The 6,040-nt window shown below is 39.7% G+C and overlaps 2 pseudogenes; both read right to left on the bottom strand.

Moving 5' to 3' along the window:
- Nucleotides 1-2,897: 2,897 nt before the first annotated feature.
- On the bottom strand, nt 2,898-3,577 carry LOC130707293 (ATP synthase subunit a-like; annotated as a pseudogene).
- A 568-nt stretch (nt 3,578-4,145) lies between these two features.
- LOC130707351 (cytochrome c oxidase subunit 2-like) lies at nt 4,146-4,811 on the bottom strand (annotated as a pseudogene).
- Between the last annotated feature and the right edge of the window lie 1,229 nt (nt 4,812-6,040).

Here is a 6,040-nt window from a genome sequence, read left to right as displayed (position 1 = left end):
GGGGGCCTGGGATGATTTTGGGGTTTAGTGACAAGGGTAGGAGGGTAGAATGTGGAGGGCTATAAGGGCATTTTCTTGTGTGAAAGACGGTGTATGGTGTGTGTATTTACTGCGCTGTGTTGTAATTAGTATATATAGAGAGTATAAGGCTGTAATTACAATGTTGGTTCCTCTTAAGATAATGGTAAAATTTGATCATGAGAAGGACGATATAACTATGAACAGTTCTCTGATCAGATTAATAGTTGTGAGTAAGGCTAAGTTTGTTAGGCTTGCTAACAGACACCAAGTGGCTATTAGTGGGAGGAAGGTTTGTAGGCCTCGGGCTAAGATTATTGTTCGGCTATTGACTCGCTCGTAATTTGAGTTTGCTAGGCAGAATAATATAGATGATGTGAGGCCGTGGGCGATTATTAAAGTGGTGACTCCTATGTAACTTAGAGGAGTCTGGATGAGAATAGCTGCAATGACAAGTGCTATATGGCTGACGGAAGAATATGTGATAAGTGATTTTCGGTCTGTTTGGTGTAGACAGATTGAACTGGTTATGATTATTCTCATAAGGAAAGCATAAGAAAAGGGTATGCTATGAATTCTGTATTGCTGTAATTCGTAGCATGCCGTAGCCCCCAAGTTTTAGTAATACGGCTGCAAGGACTAGCCTGCGATGGGGGCTTCTATGTGTGCTTTGGGTAGTCAAAGGTGGAGGCCATAGAGGGGTATTTTTACCATAAAAGCTATTATGCAGGCTAGCCATATGAAGACGTTGGATCAGGAGTTGGGTAATGTTTGGGTTCAGTATTGGAGTACTAAGAAATTTAGAGACCCTGTAGTGTTTTGGATATATACTAATGCTACTAGAAGTGGGAGTGATCCGACTAGTGTACAGAATAGAAAATAGAGCCCTGCCTTGAGCCGTTCGGTTCGGTTACCTCATCGAGTGATGACGATGAGTGTAGGAACTAGTGTAGCCTCGAATATAATGTAAAATAAAATTAGTTCTTTGGTGGTAAATGTTATGATTAAAAATGTTTGTAATATGATTAGTATAGTGTTGTATAGCTTTTTAGGGTTAGTGATTCTTTGAGCAGGTGAGATTGGCTGGCTATTAATATTAGTGGTAGGAGTCATATTGTTAAGATCAATAGCGGTACAGATAAGAAGTCGGAAAAGAACATTAATGAGAAATTAAGGCTATTATCATTAAACTGATTAAGGAGAAGCAGGCTTCAGAGGCAAACTAGCAGCTATGGGCTGTAGCATTAATTCAAATTATATTATTTTTTGATAATCAAGTCAGGGGTATTAGTATAATCGTAGGAACAATAAATTTTAGCATTGGAGGAGGTTAAGGTTTTGCACGTAGTCGGCGCCATATATATTTGATACTATTACTAACAAGGATAATCCGAGTGTGGCTTCACAGGCTGCGGACACTAACAGGATGACTGGTATTATGCTGGCTAAGGTGAAGTGTGAGTTTAGGATCATTAGAGTTGCCATGACGAATAGTGTTAACATCATGCCTCCTAGACGTAATAGTGAGGCTATTAAGTGGGATTGATGTATTAGCAGTCCTACAAGGGATACTCCGAAAGCTATAATAATATTTGTGTATACTAAAGGCACTTGGTAATTAGGAGTTTAGTCATAACCTAATGAGTCGAATTCATTTGTTTTATTTTAAACTGAATACCATATTCAGTTCATTCTAGTCCTTTTTGAGTTCATTCATAGGCTAGGCTAATTGCCAATAATGAGATTAGGAGCAGAGCTATGGTAAGTATTGTTTTTAGATTATTTGTTTGAGTTGCTCAGGGGAGGGGAAGTAGGAGGGCAATTTCTAGGTCGAAGAGAAGAAATGTGATTGCTACTAGGAAAAATTTTATAGAAAAATGCAGGTGGGCAGATCCTATGGGGTCAAACCCACATTCAGAGGGACTTGCTTTTTCTGTGTAAATATTCAGCTGGGGGAGTCAGAAGGAGATGAGTACGAGCAATGAGGCCAGTGCTGTGTTTGTCAGTAGAGCCAGTATTAAGTTTATTATTCTTTTTCGGGCTATACGGAAACTAACTGATTAGAAGTCAGTTGTGCTAATTAATACTAATAGAATTATGAGCCTCATCAATAGATAGATATGTAAAGGAATAGTCGTACAACATCTACAAAATGCCAGTATCAAGCAGTGGCTTCAAAGCCGAAGTGGTGGTTGGATGTGAAGTGGTATTTTAATTGGCGTAGGAAAGAGATAATAAGGAAAGTAGACCCAATGATTACATGCAGTCAGTGGAATCCTGTGGCCCTGAAGAAAGTTGATCCGAATACTCCATCTGAAATTGTAACTGGAGCTTCATAGTACTCTGAGGCTTGTAGGAGTGTAAAATATACACCTATGGCGATTGTAATAAAGAGGGCTTGGAGTACGTGCTTGCGATTTCCTTCCATAAGGCTTTGGTGGACTCAAGTAATACACACGCCAGAGGCTAGTAGCGCGGAAGTGTTGAGGAGCGGTACTTCTAGAGGGTTTAGAGGGCGAATGCCTGTTGGCGCTCAGCACCCACCTAATTCAGGTGCAGGGGTGAGGCTTGAGCGATAGAAGGCTCAAAAGAAGCCAGTAAAAAAGAGGACTTCTGAGATAATAAAGAGGACTATCCCATATCGAACCCTTTTTCGACGATTGGTGTGTGATGGCCTTGGAAGGTACTCTCTCGAATGACATCTCGCCATCACTGATATATTGTTAGAGTATTAGATAGTAGGCCTAATATTAATAATATTATCAAGTTGAAGTGGAATCACATGATTAGGCCCTGTGTCATTAAGAAGGCTGAAAGGGCTCCTGTAAGAGGTCAAGGACTGGGGTTTACTATGTGGTATGCATGGGTCTGGTGGGTCATTATGTATTGTCATGTAGGTAGAGGCTTACTGGGAGGGTAAACACATAGGCTTGAATTATAGCAACGGCAAATTCGAGGATAGTAAATAGGATAAGAATGATGAATGTAATAAAAGCTGTAGCAGTGCTGATACTTATTAATGCTAGAGTCGCCCCTCCGATTAGATGAATCAACAAGTTTCCTGCTGTAATATTGGCTGTTAATCACACGGCTAGTGATACTGGTTGGATAAATAGGCTGATAGTCCTGATAATTACTAGTATGGGGATGAGGGGGTGGGTGTTCCTTGTTGTAGGAAGTGAGCTAAAGATGCTTTTGCTTTGTTACGAAAACCTGTAATCACAGAGCCGGCTCATAGGGGAACTGCTATTCCTACGTTTATTGAGAGCTGCGAGGGAGGTGTAAATGAGTGGAGTAGTAGCCCTAGAAGGTTGGTTGACCCAATAAATAGAATGAGTGACATTAGTATTAATGATCAAGCCTGCCCCTTGTGATTGTGGATGCTTATTATTTGTTTTGATGTGAGGAGGACTAGTCATTGTCGAAGAAAAATTATGCGATTATTAATTAGTCGATTTGATGTTGGAAATAAAATACTTGGAAACATAATAATTAAAATAACTATAGGGAGACCTATTATTGTCAGGGTTATGAAAGAGGCAAATAGATTTTCGTTCATTTTGTTTCTCAAGGGGTGGACTGTTTTTGCACTTTGGTGTGTGTTGACTCTTGGTTGGAGTAATAAGTGTACTTTGAGACTTTTAGTTGAAATAAAATAAACAGTGCTAGAAACATAGATAAAATGGTAATGAATCATGTTGATGTATCTAATTGTGGCATACCATTAAGGAGAGTCTTAGCTCTAGGTCTTTAATTTAAGAGATTAACGCCACCTAGCTTCTTTTTTTCTTTTTTAAATTTTATTTATTTATTTATTTCTTTTTGGCTGTGTTGGGTCTTTGTTTCTGTGTGAGGGTTTTCTCTAGTTGCGGCAAGCGGGGGCCACTCTTCATCATGGTGCGCGGGCCTCTCACTATCGCGGCCTCTTTTGTTGCGGAGCACAGGCTCCAGACGCGCAGGCTCAGTAGTTGTGGCTTACGGGCCTCGCCTCTCCACAGCATGTGGGATCTTCCCAGACCAGTGCTCAAACCCCATGTCCCCTGCATTGGCAGGCAGATTCTCAACCACTGTGCCACCAGGGAAGCCCCCTGCCTAGCTTCTTAATGAGTTTATAATATTGATGCAGATCATTTTTCAAAGTATTTTAGGGGTACTAGTTTGAGGACAATAGGCATGAAACTATGGTTTGACCCACAGATCTCTGAACACTGTCTGTAATACAAACCTGGTGGTGTTGCTATTAGGGTTGTTTGATTTAGGCGTTCTGGGATTGCATCTGTTTTTAGGCCTAGGGAAGGTACAGCTCATGAGTGCAATACATCTTCAGAGGAGATTAGTATTCCGATTGTTATTTCTATGGGTAACACTACTCGGTTGTCTACTTCTAGCAGTCATAACTCCCCTGGTTTTAAGTCTGATGTTGGGATTATATAGGAGTCAAAACTTAAATCTTCATAGTCAGTGTACTCATAACTTCAATGTTACTGGTGACCTTTAGTTTTTACAGTAAGAGATGAGTTGTTAATTTCATCTATCGTGTAGAGGATTCGCAGTTATGGCAGGGCAATTAAAATCAAAATAATGGCCGGTAAGATCATTCAAATGGTTTCTCCTTCTTGTGTGTCTATTGTGCTGATATATGTTAGCTTAGTTGTTAACATTAGTGAAATGATATAAAGAACCAGAGAACTAATTAAGAAGACAATTACTAGTGTGTGGTTGTGAAAGTGTAGTAATTCTTCCATGATGGGTGATGTTGCGTCTTGAAATCCTAGTTGGAAAGGATATGCCATAGAGATATACAGGATTTCCACCTGTGACTTAACTTTGACAAAGTTACATAAATTTTTACTAATACCTCGTTTATGGAGAAAGACATAGCGGTTATGGTGTTGGATTGAAACCGATAAAAGAGGGTTCAATTCCTTCCTTTCTTGATTATTTTAGATTGATGTAAGTTGGTTCCTCAAATATATAATATGGTGGAGGACATCCATTCAACCATTCTAAGTTTGTAGTAGTAAGTTCTACTGCTAGGACTTCTCGTTTGGATGTGAATGCCTCTCAGATAATGAAAATTATCAATATGACAACTGTTAGTGAGATGAATGAGCCTATTGATGAAATAGTATCTCATGTTGTGTAAGCATCTGTGTAGTTGGAGTATCGTCGAGGCATGCTGGATAGACTTAAGAAATGTTGTAGGAAGAAGGTTATGTTGACGCCTACAAATATGATTATGAAGTGAATTTTTGCTCATGTTGAGTTGAGTGTATATCCTGAGAATAGTGGGAATCTGTACAAACATTCCTATGATAGCAAAGACAGCTCCCATTGAGAGGACGTAGTGAAAATGTGCAACTACGTAGTAGGTATGATGAAGGACAATATCTAATGATGAATTAGCTAGGACAATACCTGTTAGCCTGCCGACTGTGAAAAGGAAGATGAAACCTAGGGCCCACATCATGGCTGGGGACCATTTAATATTACCCCCGTGGAGTGTTGCTATTCAGCTAAACACTTTTACCCTTGTTGGGATAGCAATAATTATAGTGGCTGATGTAAAATATGCTTGTGTGTCAATGTCTACACCTACTGTGAACATGTGGTGCGCTCATACAATGAACCCTAAGAATCCGATTGATATTATAGCTCACATCATGCCCATATATCCGAAAGACTCTTTTTTTCCTGAGTAATAGGTTACAATGTGTGAAAATATCCTGAAACCGGGCAGGATTATAATATATACTTCAGGGTGTCCAAAGAATCAGAACAGGTGTTGATAAAAGGTTGGATCCCCTCCCCCTGCATGGTCAAAAAAGGTTGTGTTTAAGCTTCAGTTAGTAATATAGTGACTCTGGCTGCTAGTACAGGGAAGGATAATAGAAATAATACTGCTGTGATTAATACTGATCGTACAAATAGTGGTGCTTGATACTGGGATATAGCAGGTGGCTTTATATTGATAATAGTGGTAATAAAATTAATAGCCCCTAGAGCTGAGGACACACCAGCT

Source organism: Balaenoptera acutorostrata, chromosome 2 (assembly GCF_949987535.1).
Source record: "Balaenoptera acutorostrata chromosome 2, mBalAcu1.1, whole genome shotgun sequence".
Taxonomy (NCBI): domain Eukaryota; kingdom Metazoa; phylum Chordata; class Mammalia; order Artiodactyla; family Balaenopteridae; genus Balaenoptera; species Balaenoptera acutorostrata.
This window is presented reverse-complemented; position numbering and strand designations above follow the sequence as displayed.